The sequence below is a fragment of the Euprymna scolopes genome, chromosome 26 (assembly GCF_053919585.1).
Source record: "Euprymna scolopes isolate OS-2025 chromosome 26, ASM5391958v1, whole genome shotgun sequence".
NCBI classification, from domain to species: domain Eukaryota; kingdom Metazoa; phylum Mollusca; class Cephalopoda; order Sepiida; family Sepiolidae; genus Euprymna; species Euprymna scolopes.
In genome coordinates this window covers 24651243-24675166 of record NC_136507.1, presented here as the reverse complement: position 1 = coordinate 24675166, position 23924 = coordinate 24651243, and positions in this window count along the sequence as shown.

Sequence of the window (23924 nt, the reverse complement as noted above, 5' to 3'; positions counted from 1 at the left end):
AATTTTCCACTAATTCTTTTATATGTGTTATTTTTTATTTTCGTTGAAAACTTAATTTTCCATGAATTCTTTTATATGTGTTATTTTTTATTTCCATTGAAAATTTAATTTTCCATAAATTCTTTTATATGTGTTATTTTTTATTTTCGTTGAAAATTTAATTTTCCATAAATTCTTTTATATGTGTTATTTTTTATTTTCGTTGAAAATTTAATTTTCCACTAATTCTTTTATATGTGTTATTTTTTATTTTCGTTGAAACCTTAATTTTCCATGAATTCTTTTATATGTGTTTTTTTTTATTTTCATTGAAAATTTAATTTTCCATGAATTCTTTTATATGTGTTATTTTTTATGTTCATTGAAAATTTAATTTTCCATAAATTCTTTTATATGTGCTATTTTTTTTGGTTGAAAATTTAATTTTCCATAAATTCTTTTATGTGTGTTATTTTTTATTTTCATTGAAAATTTAATTTTCCATGAATTCTTTTATATGTGTTATTTTTTTGGTTGAAAATTTAATTTTCCATAAATTCTTTTATATGTGTTATTTTTTATTTCCATTGAAAATGTAATTTTCCATAAATTCTTTTATATGTGTTATTTTTTATTTTCATTGAAAATTTAATTTTCCATAAATTCTTTTATATGTGCTATTTTTTTTGGTTGAAATCAATTTTCAATTGCTTCTACTTATGATAAAATGCTACATATTTCTAAAAAAAAAAAAACTCTCAGTAGAATTAAAAATAAATAAATTCTAGCACAAACCCGTTATTCACGTTTGTAAAAAAAATATGTGCTCATATTAAGCGGATTTTTTTTTACCGTAATTCCTTAATAACAAAATAGTAAACAGCTCTTTTGCTAAATATTTAGAGGTTTATAAAATTGTCTCGAGATCAGGAGCTTAAAACAGAATCGGCAAGTGTATCGGAATCTGGAAAATATTAGAATCGTCCCATCACTAATTAGTATTACTTGTCCTTCAAAGCCCCACAATTTTGAAAACATTAATGCGACAATCTTACCTTAATTTGCGAAGAGGAATGATTGTAATATATTGATAATAAACCACCATTCATCTCTCTATATATAAAGTAGTAGTAGCAGTAGCAGTAGTATGTGTGTGTGTGTGTGTGTGTGTGTGCAACTCTCCTACAACCCACCGGACCGATCATGACCAAATCTGGCATGATGATGGCCAACCACCTAGGGATGGTTCAAATCATTTTTCAAGGTTAAGGTCAAATGTCAATATACTATTCATCTACAGCAGACACCACTTGATCGATCATGACCAAACTTGGTATGATGATGGTCTTCGACCTAGGGATAATGCACACTATTTTTCAACGTCAAGGTCAAAGGTTAAGGTCATATTTGGTGCGGTTATTCGTACACTCTCTCATCACTTTTTGAATTTAAATCAGATAACCCTCCTTCACCCCCCTCTCAACTAATCTTAATGAAATTTGCATGATAGTAGTCCCTAACATAGGCCAACATTTATTACACTGTATCACTTAACTTCCACCCTCGAAAAACAATGTAACGGATCATTAAGGATCCTCTTTTCTAATTCTTTTGAAAAATTTAAGATAATAATTTTTCGTTTTCAGATACGCACTAAAGATCCTACCCAAACAGGATAGAAACGAAACGGAGAAAGAAAGATTGGCAAGATTAGGAACTAATAGTCATTTCAGGGACCAGTTAAAACATTTAAAACACTTTAAGCAATAGTTGCTCTTAAAACATCCACTCACTGCAATGATGACCGTGAAGCGGGTACTCAAGCCTACTGCAAAGTCCCATGCGAAGCGTGGGTATTTTTGCTTGTAAACTACTTACCCCAAAAATATGAGAACTATTTTCGAATATGTATTCATGCGCGTACATAATACAAATGTAGTTGTCAATAACATTCATGAGTTCCCTATTCATTGATTTATTCTCGGCTTCCTTTGTTACAGCTGGTTCGACTCGTTGGTCTAATAGTCTTCTGTGACGTTGCCCTTCTCTCAAACTGACCGCCACCTCGGCTATATCACAATATAAGGCAGCAGAAAGCTGGCTCACAGTATATGGCACATGGCAAACTCATGTTGTGAATTTCTCTGGCACGACGACAATTTTCAGAAAGTTCGATTATTGAAAGAGGTAGTAGCAGAGAGAAGACTCGTGCTGCTTATTGAGCAGAACTTGCCAATAGCCACGCGTCTTTTACTTTTTCCTTCCTTTTGATTGTAATCTATATATATACACTTAATTGGCCTTTTGGCCAAGATCAAAGTGTAGTATCTGTTCTTCAGATGCGGCACTTCCATTTCTCGTTCTCTTTCAGTGGGGGAGAGATCCTTCACGACTGAGACAATTTTTTATTTTTGTACCTTTTCTCCACGTTAAAAAACGACCCTGGTGTCTAACTCTGTCCCGTGGGGAGGCATTGTAAATAGGTATATTTGAGTCTGTGATGTCATGCCCACGCTACGCCGCAAAATACTGCCGCGACTGTTACACTTCATGAATTCGTTGTTCTCGTTCTAATACCGCTTCCTATTCCAGTAGTTTATTTCCAAGAATTGCAAAGCTTTTTTCCACGCCTCCATATCATTGCCTGTCTACTGATAATATTTATCACCGTCTGCAAGATTCTTTTTTAATCCAGCGTGTATGAAATGTAAACAGATAGTAATATCGTTGGATTACCGGAGTGAAGACATGCTGAGGATCTGAGGCACTTTAATATGTGCTCTTCTGGAACTATCACATCCTGCTGCGTGAAAAGGAATTATATGAATAATTTTCCCACATTAGCGATAGGTGAAATAGTACACTTGGCTAGATTGTCAAGCAAAGGTTGGTCTGCTTGTCTAGGTAACGGAAAACTCTGCGTCAGCACATCCTATAAATTCCTTTCGATGTTTGTTGTTCTCCAGCTTTCATTATAAACTCATAAGACCCCTGCGTTGACAAACTTCTGGGGTTGACCTTAAACTGACTTTAATCGTGTTAGCAGGTGAAAAATTGCGACCATCTTGTCTTTATAAAATAAATCGAAACGAAAACAAACAAGGGGAGTAACTCTAAACGTTTAATTGTGACTAACGCAAAACAAATAACAAAATAAACGTAATATTTTCATAATAAGTAATTTTCTACATCAGATGCTTTCCCGAAATACCTGGAAAATCTCCGGCTCTAGAAATTATCTACCTTCTGACGCAATTCCCTACCTATCATCATGTGATGTCCTTCCTGCATTGACGGCTATGGCTCTGCCCCCCCCTCGCGAAATTCATGAATTCATTGTTGATGATCATTTTTGATGTTGCTCAGGTGTCCAGACTGTCAACGTATGTTTCTAGCTGTTGTAGAGTAGTTTGTCACCTGTCAATCATGGTGATCCTTACCGAGCGAGGTGTTCTGATCCAGAACCCTATTCACGCGGTTTCTCGAATAAAAAGTTTGATGTATTGTTTTAGCTTTCTTTGCAGTTGTGCAGAGAGTCGGTTACAGTATCTTTCTGTCCGAGCAGTGCCCATACCAGGGATTGTCTTGACCATTGTCTGGTGCTACCAGATCAGGCTGTTTGAAGATATTGCCTTCCCGAGACGAAATGCACCAAGCATTGATGCCTATTCTTTTTCTACTTTCTTTTACAAAACTTAATTATGTTCTGCAAAACCAAAAATAAAAACAGAAATCAACCTTTTCCTCCTTTTCCCTTCTTCCCGTTTCCCTTTTTTCTTTCTATCTCCGCTACTTCCAAACTGATTATCGAACTTACAATATACCAGACTTTAATGCTGTGAGCCGTTTCCCCTTCCCATTGCAAAACTCATTCATGTTCTGCAGGGTAGGGGAACGATAAAATCCACTATGAAACAACCAAACCAAACAAAACCAAACCAAACCAACCAATACAAAATAGCGATTGAAGATACAAAGAGCTTGAAGAATAAAAGGCGCTTCTACACTATCAGAACGAAATTTTGTAATCGATAAATGGAGTTTTCAGATAAAAAAACAATGGTTTCTATTGATTTTCTTGTCAATTTTAATAAATTACAATGTTAGTTTCCAAATTATGCAGTCGAAATTACCTGAACATTACTGAATTATTAAAAAACAAAAAATGACTTTAATCGTGGGTGAAAAATTGCGGCCATCTTGTTTTTATAGAATAAATCAAAACGAAAACAAACAAGGGAAGTAATTCTAACTGTTTAATGTAACTATCGCAAGACAAATAACAAAATAAACATAACATTTTCTTAATTAATTTTTTTACCTTATCGATTATTTATGGGTATAATCATCTTCTGTCCAGCCCAACGAAATACGAAACCACGAACAGAATTATTTTTGTTTGCTTCCGTATTACGTCTGTCTCCTGCTTTCCATGATTTCAGTTACCCTGCGCGATGTGTGTGTGTGTTTGTGTGTGGAAGGGCTAAGTGGGTTCTCGACCATGCCAAAGGGTCTCCCACAGATTAGCGAAGAGAAGGAGTCGCCTTACAATTTCTTTGATAGTAGTGCTGTCCCGGTACCCAACCTATACGAGAGCCAAATACGCTTTCTAAGATGGAGCACTGTTATCGCATCTAATTAAGTGTTGCTAAGAGCGCCCGCACTCGTCTTGACAGGGTACAAAACCGTCTTCGAAATCTAGTGGACGATGACCTTTTCACCTCTCTATTTCCACTTTCTAACAGAAGAGTCATTGTGAATCTACATTTACTCTATCATTATTTTCATGTCAGGTGCTCGACTGAGCTTCAATCTATGGCTCCCCTTCTATAAACAAATTCCTGATGAACCGCCCCCTTAAGTAATGACGCCTTATCAAATCCCCAATACTAACTATTACTACGATACTATCCCACTGATTAGTGTACACACAATAACCCTTATCCCCGAGTGGCTCCTGGGCCTTGATAAGTGGTGACCCCCATCTAAAAAAAAAAATAAAAATAAAAACATTCAAAACAAAAATTTGTCTAGCTACGACAACTGTTATAAATTTTCCTTACCGTCTCTCTGTGTCTAAAACTAAATGAAAATTCATTGAGCAAAGTTTCTTTTCTAGAAATGTTCGTCTGTGGAACACAATACCATGGAGCTGTTTCATAGTGGTCTATAACATGGTCGTTTTCACGTCTAATGTAAATAAGTTCTTGTTGAGCCACATTCTCATATAATTAAGTCCGGCCAATTTCCACCATTGCTGATCACATGGTGTAGTATCAGCGGCCACCTAACATTCACTCTTATCCACGAGTGGCCTTTGGGCCTTGATAAAAAAATCAGAAGAAATACATTGTTTTCCGGAAACAGAAAGGATAGTTCTGCTCTAAATAGTAAGAAGAGTGTTGCTATTTACGTGCCTTCCAAAGAGGGCAGACTTGGGCATAATGTTGGATTTTAATATGAGGAAAATCCAGTAGCTACCCCCCCCAAAAAACAAAAAAACAAAAACAAAGGCACAATGACTTCCAACAAAAAATAAAATTGTTTAAATCTAGAAGAATTTCCCCATCACTAACCGAGGACAGGATAGATGTAATATAAAAAAAGATACTACACCTTGCATTTAAAGATATAATTACACACACGCATCTAATATATAAAATTATATTGAGGAAAATAATATTTCATTCGTCTTCTTTAGTTTTATGGCGTAACGGATAAAGTAGTTGGTAAAAATCAGTTGTAAAACTTACACTCTTCTAAAAATTGAATGTTCAATCTTCAGTGTGGGAGACACTTAAAATACAATCGCGACTTACTTCGTATCTGGTTGTGGCTGACAGAACGAGAGCATACTACCCCAGTGAATTAAATAGAGGGTGCCATTCGAAATTGCATGCAGATTCTCGAATCGGACGGTAAAAAAATCTGATTTTGACAAGATATACAACTGAAGAGGGTCGGGTGTTACATCGACCGAAACGTTGTGAAAATAACACTCAAATGAGAACAGTAGTCAGAATTAAATTGAATAATACGAATCATTTTCTTTAATTTCATCCTCTTTACTTGAATGCCTTCCTTGGGATGAAATTTCTGGTGAGTGAAATCTCCAACTGTAACTAGCTTATAACGAATACCTATTTGTATAAATAAATAGCATTCTCATGCAATTAATATTTGTAATTGAGATTTCACTTGTATCTCTACAATTATATAAATGCAACTTTGTCTGTGTGTGAGTTCGTTCCTTGTAGACTCCGAAATGGCTGAACAGGTTTTTAACAGTGTTCTTAATCAAGTTTTGTTTCAGAATACCACCGATAATTACCGATAATCGATAATGGAAACTGTAATTTAAATTTATCTATCATCGGTAGGGCCATTTATTCCATGATTGTCATTTAGTAACTATGACAGAACAACGGGCAGTAAAAATTCTACTGTGGGTAAGGTGACAGCGTTTAAAAACATTTTTTTTTTTTTGCATGACGTGGTCTGTAGGTTCAAACCCCACACGTAAATTTCTTAATGTTTATTTTTCGTTAACTGGAAAGAAGTTTATATAAAATAATTTTATGAAAGAAACAGTAGGTTCTCTAGAGTGCAATGCCGAATAACATATATTTTGGACTAAGTTACTGCACGGAAGCATGTGAAGCTTCTTCCCGGGCGATTTCACGGATTTCGATGACAATAAAAATATAGGAGTGTGAAATATTCGTTGATCATAATGCAATTCCGGGCAACGTCGGGTTTCCCTGTTAGTGTTGTCATAACAAGAGTTTTTTTTGTTGTTGTAATTACAATTAAACTTAGTTGATTGCCGACAAAATAAATATAACCCACTTTTTCGTATGCAAGAACAGAGAAGCTACCATTCATGCTAGTCTTCCCTGCGGCATCTTTCCCATGCAGGCCTATATCTACTCCATCGTTTTTTTTCCTGGCAAGTGCTCATCTGAGATCCAATCTACGCCTCTCCCCTTGCCAAACTTCCACAAAACACTCATTTAGCTACAACTACTATCAACAATTTCTCCTACTCACTATCTGCGCCTTAATCTAAACGTGGATTCCATGAACTGCCCGCCTGTGGAATCCTGTCCTGCTGGCGTGTTTTCCAGCTAACTATAATATGGTCATCTTCAAGTCTGATGTAAACAAGTTCATGCTGAGTTCTACCCTTAAATAATTAAAGCATACCAAATCCCCACTACTAACGATTACTACACTGTTGTCCCGATGTTTAACGAATATTCATTAATCCTTAGCCTCGAATGGACTTCAGGCCTTGATAAGTTGCGTCTCCCTTGTAAAAAAATATAAGAAATGATGTTAGTTTACTCGTTATATAAATCTAATCATAGACACACGCCGTTTTTCCAAACCGCCATCTTTCTTTTCTTGACAAACAACAACAAACAAGGGAGACCACTCTAAAACGTATCACAAATGAATAAAACTCTTATATGTCAACACAAGCGAGATAACTTAACAAGCAAAATGCAACACAGCATGATTATTCTTTATGTGAAATTCTAAAGAGATAAGAATTCTGAAAGCCGAAAAAACATTTTATTCAATGCTTAGCAGATAATGTTTTTATTTTCTAGCAGTGTTTCAGTATTAAGCTTTGTTTGCAATCATTCCAAAACCAAAGGTTGGCAATGGCGTTCTTTAGCAACAAATGAACAAATGAAAGGTGTTCTATATATATATATATATATATATATATATATATATATATATATATATATATATATATATATATATATATATATATAATATCAGATCAAGATAGAATAATCCCTGTGGCGAATTAAACGAACACGTGACGTTTTTCACATTTTTTTGTGGTAAAGACCTTCCAAATGTCAATTTCAATCTTAAGAACACGAAACAGAAATTAAGCAAACTGATGCATCTATTCAGAGTAGCGAGGCCCCAGGAAATTCCGAGGTAGATTTCTTCATTAAAATATATTCTTATTTAAATGAAATGTAAGAATACTAACGAAATGTAAGGTTTTTATGAAATAATGTCAGATTTTTATTAAACATAAAACTTTTATGAAAATGTAAGAAATTCATGAAATGTAAGACTTTTATGAAATGTTAAGCTTTTATGAAGCGTTAAACTTTCATGAAATGTTAAACTTTTATAAAATATAAGAATTTTATGAAATGTAAGACTTTATGAAATGTAAGAATTTTATGAAATGTAAGAATTTTATGAAATGTAAGACTTTAATGAAATGTGAGACTTTTATAAAATGTAAGACTTTAATGAAATGTAAAACGTAAGACTTTTATGAAATGTAGACTTATAGACGATAGTTTCTTATAGCAAAATCATCGCAGATAAAACTTTCTTGTCCCAACGAACAAAAGAATTAATTTACTTTCTAGTGTTGGACGCAATTTTCATGGACAGAGCTTCTTTAAAAGAATTTTCAAATTGTGGAACGCATTGCCACGGGAATGTTTCCCTGCTGATTATAATATAGTTTTGTTCAAATCACATGCCAACAATTTATTATTATGGACTGCTCCTCCAACTAATTAAACGTGATGTAAATACTATTCATTGGCTTAATACTCAAAGTTTTTCTCATTTTTCGATTGACATTTAGTTTTGTCTTATAAGGTTATGGGTCGCGCTATGTGTTAGTTATCTGTTTACATGATAAAATAACAAGAGTTCACTCACGCAAATTAGCATTCTTTTGCATCGTTAAATTTTTTTTTTTTAATATAAAGTACAGAGTATTTTTTTTGATAAAAAACGTAGGAATTTTATTAAAATAAAAAAATAATATATAAAAATGTAGAATTTTTTTTAATGAGAAAATAGTATATAAAAACGGAGGGATTTTTTTTAATAAACAACGGAAAAAATAGATAAAAAACAAAGGATTTTTTTAGATAAAAAACGAAGGAATTTTTTAAGATAAAAACGGAGGATTTTTTTAGATAAAAAATTTAGGACTCTTTTTAGATAAAAACAAAGGAATTGTTTTTTAGATAAAAACGAAGGATTTTTTTAAAGATAAAAAACGAAGGATTTTTTTTAGATAAAAAACAAATTATTTTTAGATAAAAAACGAGATTCTTTTTAGATAAAAACAAACGAATTTTTTTAGATAAAAAACAAAGGAATTTTTTTAGATAAAAAACGAAGGAAATTTTTTTTAGATAAAAAACAAAGGAATTTTTTAGATTAAAAACGAAGGATTTTTTTTTAGATAAAAACAAAGGAAAAAACAAAGGAATTATTTTTTAGATAAAACACGAGCATTTCTTTAGATAAAAACAAACGAATTTTTTAAGATAAAAAACGGGGGATTTTTTTTAGATAAAAAACGAAGGAATTTTTTAGATAAAAAACGAAGGAATTTTTTAAGATTAAAACCATGGAATTATTCAGATAAAAAAACGGACATTTTTTTTTGTTATAAGATAAAAATGAAGAAATTTTTTAAAGATAAAAAACGAAGGAAGTTTTAAAAATAAAAACAGGAATTTTTTGAAATAAAAACCAACGAATGTTTTAGATAAAAACGCAGGAATTTTCCTTCCGTGACAGACGATAAATACTAACTACCTGCTGTTCTCATCAATAGATATTCCTAATTCCCATTAACGAGATGTTATTTTTTAAGTTTCATATAGTTAACCCACGCATGGCCACTTATACACTTGAAAAAGGTCGGAGGTTACACCGACTGAAACGTTGTGCATATATAAAATACTTTAGAAACAATAATCCCATTTTACTTGCAGGTTAAAATAAAGTCTAAAACTTTATCTTTTATATATAAGCATGGGTGCCGGCTTTGCCCGGGTGTTTGGAGGTGTGTGTGTTGAGCAAAAAAAATGTGGTTGTAGAAGGCTTGTGGGAAGGCAGGATCAAACCCGTATCGCGAAGGAGGAAAAGAACGGGGGAAAAAAGTGCCGTCTTTGCTTTTACGACAACCGCCAAACCAGAAGGTACATAAGTTTAAATTAAGGCTAGACAATTGAGGGTGAAGAAATTAATGTTTTTAGCCAATTTTTCGGTGTTTGTCGTCTGAAGGATTGAGCTTCAAAGCGATGCTGATCTTGTGAAAATCCGTCGCTTCTGTCGTAAGTTTTAGGCAGACATGTATTATATACATTTATATATTGATAGCTCAAATTTTCGATCCAAACCGATGAAAAAGCTTGCCTTATCTCTTAATACTCTTTATGTAAAATTTAAAATGTTTAGACCAGAAATTGTGTGAGTAATTTGGTAGAGTCAACAGAGGTCAAATTTTTTAAAAACTTTGACCCCTATTATGACCCATTAACATTTATTGTTTTGAGCTCGAATCAAGTTATTAAGTTGGATTACTATGCAAGGAACCTATATCTAAAATTCCAATTGTTTAGGCCCAAAATTGTCGGAAGAGTTTGGTAGAGTTCTCAAAGGTCAAATCGTTGAACTTTGATCCTTTAACAGCCAAATTTCTGGCCGAAAACAGATTATAAAGATTTTCCCAAATCTTAGTACCCTGTAACTCAAATTTTGAGTCTGTAGACTGAAAATTGACAGAGTTATTGCGTAGGGAAATGTAAACACACAGACATACATACAGACAGACACTTTCACTTTTATAGATATACATAGATATAGATAGATTGGACGCAATATGTATTAATGATTGAAAAAGTTAAAAAAAAAAGACTCGAGAATCGAAACTAAAACATTCAGCTCACAATTTATTTTTGTCTCCCTCATCAATGACTGGGATATGAAGACATTTATAATGCAAGGCTAAAAATTAAAATATGAACCAATAGCAAGTACGTTATGCAGTCGTAACGCCGGCGTCTAACCTTCACCTGGCAAATTTCTTTCTTTTTTTTTAATTTTCACACTTTTGCACCGATTTTTCCCGGGTAAAACCCAAAGATAAAGTTCCGCATGGATTCAAATACCTTATATATGAAGTTTCCTGTCTGTAGACAAAAAACTCTTGGAGGAGTTTGGTAGGCAAGATTTGGTAAACAAAAATATATACGTATACATAAATATATATGGAAACAGTTTTTTGTTTACCATAAACTTTTTACGCAAATATTATGCAAGTATAAATTATGTAGAATATCTACATCAATTAAATTACACGTAATAGTTGACTAAAGATGATCATCCCATAAGAAAACCGAATAAACTAATAGGGAGTTAATTAAAATGAATGTTTAAAAGAATATGCAAATACGCTAGATCTTTTGCTAGTGAATGCAATTCCACAACGCATATATAAGTGTTATGTTTGACGTTCATCTTCGTCGCCAACTGTTATGTTTGCAGGTTGAACCAAATAACGTATAAGGCAATACAAATGAAGACTCAACAAACAAAGGTAGATCAATAAGAAGTGTATTAGGAAAAGTATATTTACAGTATATTTACATAATGGTTGTCAAGTAAGAGAGTCTTGGCTGGAGAACATATCTGCTCTCGGCTCGGCCTTCGGTGGCTTCTGGTTAATACACACTCAGACTAACCGAGTCTTGCTATTTATGTGTAATATTATCCATATGTAAATGAGTGTGTGCAACCATAACAATAAGAAAGCTGTATTTTCTTTTTAAATAAATTGAAAAGAGTGGGTTTAATATGAATATCAATACACACACAAAAAACAAATTTATAGGAGTATAGATAGATAGATAGATATTGCTACCGTGCTTAAAAATATTTCCATTATTTTGAAGGCTGGCGCAAACGGAGACCCCACAATATGATTGTATAATATTTGTTCAATCTGGAACACGAATTGACGTAATGAGTTCTGCAAAAGAAGTAGAGAAAAATTTGTTTTGTGTGTTTGTTTTACATTGACGAGATTCGCGTATTTGAGAGAATTGTTAATACAATCCGAGCGTAAGATTGTTGATTATTTTGTGCACATTTCCAACGTTCAGCGCTATTTAAACGCTTATCATTAAGTGGCTTTTAGCATTTAAAGTCGTGATGACAACAGTAAAAAATATAATTAGTGAAAATGTTTGACCGTGTTTTTGACAAACTGTACATTACTTAAGAGAAAATTTGTTGAACTTTTAAAGATATTTTCTACAAACTTTAATTAACAACTTAGCTAAAATCTTTGTAATGAAATTAACTTGAAGAAAAATTAGTTATCATCTGCTTCTTATTTTCATACATGAAATAATTATTAGGACGCTGAGTTTAATGCTTTTCCATTCTTAGTCAAAGATTCTATCTTTACATCATCATCGCTTTGATCCCCATCTGGCATCGATTGAAATGATTTGTCCTCGTCTTGGGGAGGCTCTATATTTTAACAAGCTTCTGGGCTTGACATTTACTCCTGATCCTAAGCGGAACTCGTACATCAAATCCGTTGCCCAGGTCGCTGGAAAAATGCTGGGATACTTTTACCACCCCAGTAGATCTCTCACTGCTGATACAATTCTCTATCTATATAAAAGCCAGGTACGTCCAATGATAGAATTTTGTAACCACATCTGGGCAAGATCTGCTAGAAATAGCTTATCCTGCCTTGACAGAGTTCAAAATAGACTTCGTATCCTAGTTGGGGATGCTCTTTTCTCTACTCTGCAAAGAAGAGACGTTGCGTGTCTGTCTCTGCTTGTTCGTTATTTTTATTGCAAGTGCTCTTCTGAGCTCCAATCTGTAGTTCCCATCGACAAAGTTTCAGGAAACACATTCGTCTATCTGAAACTACTATCAATAATTTCTCTCACTCTTTATTTGTGCTTGAACCTTAGCCTAAACATAGATTCCATGAACAAAGCTTCATTCGTAGAACTGCACGCTTGTGGAACTTCCTTCCGTTTGCCTGCTTTCTTTGCAGCTGACTAACATTTGGTCGTCTTCAAGTCCAACATAAACAAGTTCTTGATGAACAGCCCCCTTATATAATATAATTTACCACACTTTCACTACTAGCGATTGCTACCATATTATCCCATTAACTACTGAACACCCATTAACCCTTATCCTTGAGTGGCTTCTGGGTCTTGGTTAGTGGTGACTCCCATGTAAAAAAATTGTACTGAATGCATTACAAACGTTTTATACAATATTTAAAAAAAAACAAACAAACAAACAAACAGAATATGTGTGTGTGTAAGAGAGAGAGAGAGAGAGAGAGAGAGAGAGAGAGAGAGAGAAAGAGAGAGAGAGAGAGAGAGGTCGTACCTTATGGAATCCGAAACAGCTGGGCTGATGTTTTGAGAGTTTACACAAATGTACTTTATATGTATCCGGAGTGTGGTTTGGTATCGGAATGCCTCCGATAAATATCAGTTCCTCCATTTATCTTAGCCCATGTGTACTGAATGTATAATGAACCTTGTAAGATACAAGATTGAAAACAAAAACAATCCTGGGCTCTAAATCCCCTACGCAAATACCCCCCTAACCCCCGCTGTTCATGCAGGAGAGGAATTACTTGCCCTCTGGGAAGGGGCTGCACCATTAAATCTATAGTTTAGCAAACAAAAGTCATTTCTAGGAATAACCCAAATAAAGAGGAGATTTACATTGGAATGTCCCAACGTACATTTAAGCAGAGGCTATATGTCCACAACTCTTTTAGATTCTATGAAAAGAGACTCGACACTTCTCTAGCAATCACCATTTGGACACTTAAAGAATCCAACATCTCCTATAAAATTGCATGGAAAATCATTAATCTATATATATTTATAAAAGTGGAAATGTCTGCGTGTGTTTCTGTCTGTGTACATTTCCCTACCAAACAACTATCAATTTTCGGTCTTCAAACTCGAATTTGACATACGGGGTAATGAGATTTGGGAAAATCTTTTTAATCGGTTTTCGGCCAGAAATTTAGCTGTAAAGGGGTCAAAGTTCAACGATTTGACTTTTGAGAATTTTACGAAATTCCTCCGCCACTTTTGGGTCTAAACACTTGAAATTTTAGATATAAGTTTCTTGGACATGGATCAAACTTTATTATTAGATTTGAACCAAAAACAATAAACGCTAAGGGATCATAATTGGGGTCAAATTAAAAAAAAAATGACCTCTGCGGTTTCTACGAAATTACGCGGCCAATTTTTGGTCTAAACATTTAAAATTTTACAAAAAGTTTATTCAGACATAGAGCAAGCTTTTTGATCGGCTTTTGGCCGGAAAGTTGGCTGCCAAGGGGTCAAAGTTCAAAAGATTTCACATTTGCGGTATCTAGTAAACTTTTTTAAGTCAATGTTGGGTCTAAATATTTGAAATTATACATAAAGGGTATTCAGACATGCAGCAAGTTTTTAATCAGTTTTTGGGCTAATGTTTCGCTGCCAAGAGGTCAAGGTTGAAAGAGTTGACCTTTGCAGATTTTACCAAACGACTCCGTCAATTTTGGATCTAAACACTTGAGATTTTAGATTTAGATTACTTTGACATTTTAACTTGATTTGAGCTCAATAAATATTAAGATATCAAAATTAGGGTCAAAGTTTAAAAAAATTTGACCTTTGCGGTCCTTATCAGTTTCTTTCTATGGTAGTTAAGTAGCCTATTATATAAAACGGCATTACCGTACATATGCACACTTTTTAATATATACATATGCACATAAAGTTATGAACAGTACATGGGGCCCAAGCAAAGCTGGGTTAACTGCTAGTGTAAAAGAAACTTATGGCCCAACCTCCAAGACTTGCCCGTTATGCACTACCGAAAAATTCATAGCCGGTAGGAACGTCAAAAATGAGATTTTTAAACAATGCCTCCCTAGAAGGAAATTTCTCCTTTCCAAATGACCTAATAATGAGCATAACACAACCCATCCAGTACTTTATTGATTTCTTTTAACTATATATTTATGTGGCGGCCTCTCGTGCTCAGGTCAGCAACTGACCTCTAACCTTACCAGAAACTGTGGCTCGTGATCGTCTTTCTCCGGAAGGCTTCACAAGAATCTCAACGTCTCTGTGTTGTTTTGCACTGAAAAGCAAGAAATAAGCTTCACATGCTCGCCGGGGAAAGAAAGACAGACAACTCAGGGTTTTCTAGCTACGAAAAGTTAATTTCATAAAAGTTATAGATTTTTTTTACATATATCGTTCAGTTCACCAGAACATCTTAAGTCTCACAAATATATTCTTTGTCCCCTAGGTTGAAGAGGGAGGTGGACTGGTTTTGGGAGCTTATCTTCTCGAAATTCGGCCCCAATCTGCTCCCAACCATCTGGGCGCTAGTTTAAATATTTAGGGACGGGTTGGGGTCCGGCGGTTTGCCAGACTGACCTAAATTCAACACGTCACGAGGAAAATTCAGGGGTTTCTAGCCACGAAAAGTTAATTTCACAAAATTTAGAGATTTTCTTTACATATATACATCGTTCAGTTCAATTCTACAGCTATTTTGCGTGTGTGCAATTCAGCAACCCGTCCGCAGTTCTGAAATCTGAGACCAAAAATGAAATCCTTTTCACACGACCTCAAGGGGTAGAAACCTGTCACCCAGAGAGCCATAGTCTGAACAGGCGTTCTTCAGGCCAACAAGTACAAATCTTGTTCTACATTATCTGACATTTCCTGTTAATTTCCTGTTATTGGATTTTTTTAAACAATACAATTTATGTCTGTTTTTCTCAAGTCACATTTGATAGGTCACCCGTCGCTGTCCGGGATTCAATCAATGTTCAACAGACAATCTCAGCACACCTACCGACCTCCTTCAGGGTTTAGGGGGTTCTCAACCTCCCAAATGGGGAACAACATCGCTCCCTCAAGACGGTGACCCCAGACTTACTTACACTATATATATATATTTTATAAAGCCCCCCTCTTGGGTAGAGCACTATCGTAAATTATCTTACTCGCTACTTAATTTAGCTGAAATAATGCGAAGCTCGCGGTTTGTTTACAAACAAACGTTTGAGCCCTCTACGAGTGGCGGACGGATGTTTATTTAAATAGATATTCGGACAGTTTAATTTCGACCACCGATTCCGTAGTCAGGGGGTAGGACTGCCGACTGTCATCACGACGGTTCTAGGTTCGATCCTCGGCTTGGGAGAGGTGTTAGTCTAGCGGCACTGATGAGTTGTGAAACAACGAAACAGGTCTGTATGTCGATGACTAAAATATATTTTATATATATATATATATATACCATCCGTTGTGTTCTTGAAAGCATGCTTTCAAGAACACAACGGATGGTATCTGCTTGCACTCCAGGTCAGATGGTGGTCTCTTCAACATCGCCAGACTCCGCTCCAGGACAAAGACCAGGACAGTTCGGATAAGAGACATGCTGTTTGCCGATGATGCAGCTATAGCATCGCATCAGGAAGATTGTCTTCAAAGACTGATGGACAGGTTTGCTAATGCTTGCAGCCTGTTCGGTCTCACCATCAGCCAGAAGAAAACTCAAGTCATGGGACAAGCAACCGCCTCCCCACCCAGCATCACAATCCAAGGCACACCACTAGAGGTCGTACGCCAGTTTCAATATCTAGGCTCCACTACTTCAGACACCCTCTCATTGGACGTGGAGCTAAACAAAAGGATTGGAAAGGCATCTACAACCCTCTCTAAACTAACTAAAAGAGTCTGGGAAAACAGGCACCTTACCACCTCCACCAAGATTACCGTCTACAGAGCGTGCATCCTCAGTGTTCTACTGTATGGGAGTGAATCCTGGACTACATACTCAACACAAGAAAGGAAACTCCAGGTCTTCCATATGAGGTGTATACGTAGGATACTTGGTATCACATGGCAGGACAGAGTGAGTAATACTGATGTTCTGCAGAGAGCGGGCATCCCATCCATTTACTCCCTACTGCGTGAGCGACGTCTTCGCTGGCTGGACCATGTGCGCAGGATAGATGATGGGCGCATCCCTAAAGACCTTCTCTATGGCGAGCTTGCCTCAGGCTCAAGAAAGACGGGGCGACCCCATCTTCGCTACAGGGATGTCTGCAAGCGTGACATGAAGGCTCTCTCGGTGGACAGGAATACATGGGAAGCCTCTGCAGCTGACAGAACTGCCTGGAGGAAAATGATACGCCAGGGGATTATCATCAGCGAGAGGACCCTCCATGTTGAAAATGCTGCAAAGAGAGCTAGGAGAAGAGCGAGTGTACAGGCGGAACAGCCGGATGAAGCGGCAAATTGCATAACAACCTTCGTATGTCAAGGCTGTGGCAGACTATGCAAATCAAGAATTGGTCTCTACAGTCACACAAAAGGATGCAAACAGGCAACATCTTAATACGGCGCTGATCCATAGTCGTTTCGACTGACGGATGCCACACACACACATATATATACAAACATATATATATATATATATATATATATATATATATATATATATATATATATATAACTTAGAGAGGTAGGTAAAGAGAGTAAATTCAATTACATACGAGACTTATCGGGATAATATAATGCTCAACAAATTTCAATGGAGCTTTTATATGAGACAGTACGAGTGGAAAATGAAGTCACAAAAACTATATATTGGTAAATATATAATGCTTCATTTATTTAATAAGACTATACATACATTTAGTTGGGGAATGAATGGGTCTCTTTATACCAAGGCATTTTGAAGCCTCTTTTGATGAGAAGCATTGGGCTTCGAAATACCTTGGTATAAAGACTCCCCCTTATCCCCCAACTAAATGTATATATACCTTATTAATAAATGAATCATTCTATATTTAACAATATATAGTTTTTGTGACTTCATTTTCAACTCTTATTTTCTCATATATATATATATATATATATATATATATATATATATATATATATATATATATATATATCCATAAAAGTGAACGTGTCTGTGTGTCTGTCTGTGTACATTTCCCTACGCAATAACTCTGTCAATTTTTAGTCTACATACTCGAAATTTGATATACAGAGTACTGAGATTTGGGGAAATCTATATGATTGTTTTTCCGCCAGAAATTTGTCTGTTAAGCGGTCAAAGTTCAATGATTCGACCTTTGAGAACTCTACTAAACTCCTCCGACAATTTTGGGTCTACACTTGAAATTTTAGATATAAGTTCCTTAGGCATGGATCTAACTTAATAACTTGATTTGAGCCCAAAACAATAAATGTTAAGGGGTCATAATAGGGGTCAAATTAAAAAAAAATGACCGTTTCCTTTTTGCTCAGCATACACCTCCAAACACTCGGGCAACGCCGGGCACCCATGCTAGTATATATATATATATATATATATATATATATACATATACATATATACATTATATATATATATACATATATATACATATACATATATACATTATATATATATATATACATATATACATTATATATATATACATATATACATATATATATATATATATATATATATATATAATGGTTAAAAAATACAGCACAAACTCAACCCAATCTCATTGTGTTGTATTTTTTATTTTAAATCTAACGCATGATATAGTTAGCTGTTTATTTTTTAATTTTTAATTTTAAATCAGTACATATGCATGTAACGTTGATGCAGTGGTAACGTCACCAGCTTTGAATACTACAGTTTTTATACTAACTGATGGCACCGAAATACTGTTTTGTACTTTTGAAATCACGACTCTATAATAATATATACGAAATCTGGACAAATTAAAATATCATATTTAAGCGTATTTTATACCCGGGCAAAGCCGGCCGTCCTGCTAGTTATATGTATTAGAGATATACATATTAAAGATATTAATACAATAAAAAATGAGAGAGAAGGGTAATTAGATACACATTATAAATGTTAATTAGATGTACAGAAGTGCGTGTCAGCAAAAAGGCCCAAAGGTAACCCTTTCTCCTCTACCCTCCTCTCTATCTCTCTTTAGCTGCATACGTACACTCCGCGCAGGAATAATAATTGCAATAATAGTTGCAATTTTCCTCGAAGAGGATTAACACTGAAAAGTTCAAAAATATTTTTCTTTTTCGGTTAAAAATCACGTAACCTTCCCCGGAGACAAATCTCGTGATTAACACGCGTTCTACCGTCGAAGCCAATCATCTCCGCAAGGAAAACAATTGTATCACTATGGTTGTATAAAATACAGTCGGGTTGCCGTGTCGCACGATTTTATGTGAATAGGACAGTCCGCCATTTGGCAGTTGGCGGTTTTGCAGGAAACAAAATCCGTTCATCAGGAAGAATGGAAATCAAGATGGCGACCAAAGCACGGTTTCACGCGTGGGAGAGCCAGATGAAAGAACTGGGACGATCATAAAGAAATATCCGAAACTTCGTTTGTCATTTTACCGAATAGTAATCAGAGTATCATTATCGAGGCAAACATGAGCGGCGCAGGCATTATGGTATTAGTCTTGGAGAAAGGAGGTAATTCCAGACAATGGTTCTTCTAAAAGCATACGTTGCCGTCTCATTAATTTGTTTAGAAAATCTCATGTGTATATATTGTGCAGGTTTCAACTTTTCGATGAGACTAATGTGGAGAGAGAGACAGGCGGTTTAATGAATTAAAGTTAATAGGTCGATATTTGAATCAACCACAGCACGCCATGGGACAGGAAGCATACATAAAAGTCAGCTAATTAAATGAAAAAAAAACAAAAACAAAAAAAAAAAAAGAATACCCCTCCCAAAAAAAACAACAGCCATTCAATGAACTACATGAATGTAATATATATATATATATATATATATATATATATATATATATATATATATATATATATATGCATCCATTATATATATACATTATATATATATATGCACATACATTATATATATATATATATATATACATTATATATATATATATATACACATACATTTTATATATATATACATATATTATATATATATATATATATATACATTATATAGATATATATCCTGAGTGATTCTATTATGGCGTATGCATACACACTCACACCGACCCCCTACGCATTATATATATATATATATATATATATATATATATATATATATATATATATTACTAGCAAAAGTACCCGTCGTTGACTCGGTTTAAAAACAGCCTACAGAAAATGGACTCTGATTTATGAAAGTATGATAGGTTATGAAAAGGAAGGTTTGTAAAGAGATAGCTTCGAATTTGGGGGTATCAAAACCAAAGCAAAATATGATGAAAGTAAAAATAAAATAGATAAACTCCATAATTTATTATACCATACCTGTTCACACTGAAACACTTATCACAATATTCTGTGGATCTATATTAAAAAAACCTAGTTAAACTTTGTGACATATTTCTATTCTATGGAGGTCAGGCGCGAACAAACGCCCCATAATTTTATTATACCATATTTCCTCAAACTGAAACATAATTATCAAACTATACTTACGCAGATAGATATGAGAAGTCTTTATTAAAGTTTGTGCCTATTTCCATTCTATGGAGGCCAGGCGCGAACGCAGATCCCACAATTTTATCATACCACCCTATTTAAGTTAAAACATACTTATCAAAGTATTATTATGTACATCTATATAAAAAAAACTTTTTTTATAATTTTCAAATTTTTTTATTTCCATACATTGTGGACCAGGCGCGTGCGCAGACCGCACAATTTTAATGAATCATCATTATGCCAGATCAAACATACCCATTCCTGTGTCTCGATACATCTTCTCTCATTATATGTGATCAGTTTTCTATAATAGTCAACCACATAGGAGCCTATTCGTGACCAGACACATGCACAGACGTTCAGCTATATATATATATATATATATATATATATATATATATATATATATATATATATTAGTAATTTATAAAATATATATGTCGATTAAGCTACACTGAATATTCGCCGTTTCATCTCATCTATATATAAAATGAAAATTACAATTGAATTTACCAAAATGATCGAAGATGGTAAACTTAAAGTAAATTATAAATATTAAAGAATTAATATTTATAAACTTATCTCAGCCAGATATAAAAGCTCGATAAAACCAAATAGGAAATAGAGCTTATAATATGAGCAAACAGTTAATACACATATTTTTTAACATATTTTATTAACTGTTTACTCATATATATATATATATATAAGTGTATAAAAAGAATACGAAAAGTATAAAAATTTATAACTTTTCTTTATTTCCTTTTCTACTGGTGACGTGCAGAAATACAAAATATTATTATAAAAAAAGATAGATACACACACACACACACACACACACACACACATATATATATATAGTATGCTTATTATTCAAACATTCTTGGTTACATATGTGCAAACATGTTTCAGTGGAATTCCAATTCAAGGATAACTCTTCATCAGACCAAAAAAAAAAAAAAAAGAAAAAAAGAAGAAGAATCGATATTGAAACGAGAGTCCAAATTACATTAGTTTTATAAGATACTAGCATGGGATCCCGGCGTTGCCCGGGTGTTTTGAGGTGTGTGTTGAGCAAAAAAACAAAAAAGTCGTAGTCGGAAGGCAGGCTCGAACCCTTACCGCGAAGGAGGAAAAGAACAGAGGAAAACCTGATGTCTTTGCTGTTACGACCATGGCCAAACCGGAAGTGACGTAGGCTTAAATTAAGAATAGATAATCGAAAAGAGTGGATGACTTTCGAAAATATCGGCGAAAAAAGCGACCCCTCCTTGTAGAAAAGTGCCCCGTCAAGGGTGAAAAAATTATTGTTTTTAGACAATTTTTCGGTATTTGTCGTCTGAAGGATCTAGCTTCAAAACGATACTGATCTTATGAAAATCCGTCGCCTCTGTCGAAAGTTTTAGGCAGACATGCAAATATACATACATAGATTTATATATTTGTAGCTCAAATTTTCGACGCAAACTGATTAAAAAGCTTGCCCTATCTCTGAATACTCTTTATGTAAAATTTGAAATGTTTTAACCAGAAATTGTCTGAGTAATTTGGTAGAGACCGCAAAAATTTTTTTTAAAACTTTGACCTCTATTATGGGTTATGACCATTTAACATTTATTGTTTTGAGCTCAAATCAAGTTATTAAGTTAGATCCTATATCTAAAATTTCAAGGGTTTAGGCCAAAAATTGGCAGAGGAGTTTGGTAGAGTTCTCAAAGATCAAATTGTTGAACTTTGACCCCGTAACAGCCAAATTTGTGGCCGAACACCGATGACAAAGATTTTCCCAAATCTCACTACCCTGTATATCAAATTTCGAATCTGTAGACTGAAAATTGACTGAGTTATTGTGTAGGGAAATGTACGCAGACAGACAGACATACAGACACTTTCACTTTTATAGATATAAAAATTTGGGTTAGGATTAGGGTTCTGGAAAAAAGTGGGGTGTATACTTTGTGAATGTGATCAGTAATGCTTTTCGGCGGGAGGTGTGGTGAGGGAAGGGAGTAGGAGTGGAGAAAGAGGGTAAAGTACGATCGTACTTCCCCCTTTTCCTCACCCCTTCTTCTTTCACACCCCTTAACCCACTCCTTTCTTTTACCACACCTCCCTTCGAAAAACCCCTACTACTTACATTCACAAAGTAAGTTTCTTCCAGAACGTTAACCACACCCAAATCATATATATGATAATTTTATTGCAGAAATTCCCCGCTGGACTAAAGTATCCTATGGTTTGTTCCCAGAAAGGCCACATACAAATTTATTATGTCTATTCGGAAGTATGTATTGTAACTTTCGAACGCCATCTTATACACATTTATTCGCTTGATTAAAATCTTACATTTCATCCTAGGAGAAACATCATCACGATCGCAATGATCTACAACTGAAATACTACTATTTTCCCTCTAAATAAAAAGTACTACTCCCGCTCCCATTTAAGACCAGGTAAAAATATACGCAATATAAATATATTGTCCTGAAACCCTTATTAACTGCATCATACAATGATAGACATAGATATACAACTACCTTTACACTTCCTTATTCGAAATTAATGAATTCTCCCCTCTTACATTCCGGATATTCTCATTGGCCGAAAACTTAAAAATCTGTTATTCTGGATTACACACATTGATACCAAAAGACGAACACTTCAAATCTTCACCAAAATGACCCCTACATCTACACTATCAATATTTTCTGAATATTAAACCAAAAAAATATACTAGTATTCCCATAATGATAACTATATGTTGTGACACCCTCACATTTGACTTTAGATACACACACATTATCACCGCATATTGAAACAAAAACATTTACTTTTTCCTTACCAAAAATATTCGTAATAAGTTGCCCGATCTTCTTTCCTAGATGGATTTATTTATATTTTTAATCTTTCGTTTCAGCGTCCTAATTTATGAGATGACAAAATGAACGGATTTTAGTTAATTAAACGTACTTCAGTGTCCTAAATTGAGATGACAAAATAAACGCAACTTAGATTATTAGATGAACTTTGTTTTTTTAATGTTTTCCTTCAGCGTCCGAAATTATGAGATGACAAAATGAACGAATCTTAGTAAACAAGACAAACTTTCTTTTTATAATGTTTTGTGGCAAATATTTTGACAGTCACCCCAATACCAAAATGGGATGTCTATCCTGAAAACCGTTCTTAACATGGTCAACATGGTTGCTGGTCAACATTCCGAACGCCGTTTTTAATATGGAAGGTTGGGGATGTCTATTCCGAAAGCCTTTCTTAACATGAGGAGGTTGGGTGTTGGGCAACAACAACAATAACAACCGTACTCAAAATATTTCTACGAGACGAGAGGAGCATACTTCCACCAGACAACGCCGGTTAGCGGGTCCTGCTAGTATTTTATAAAACTAATGTAATTTTAGCTCCTGTTTCATTATCGATTCTTTTTGTCTGATGTTATCCTTGAATTGGGATTCCACTAAAATATGGGTGCACATATGTAATCCAGAATGTTTGTATAATAAACATACTATATAACAGCTCTGTCCTGCATTGAGCACT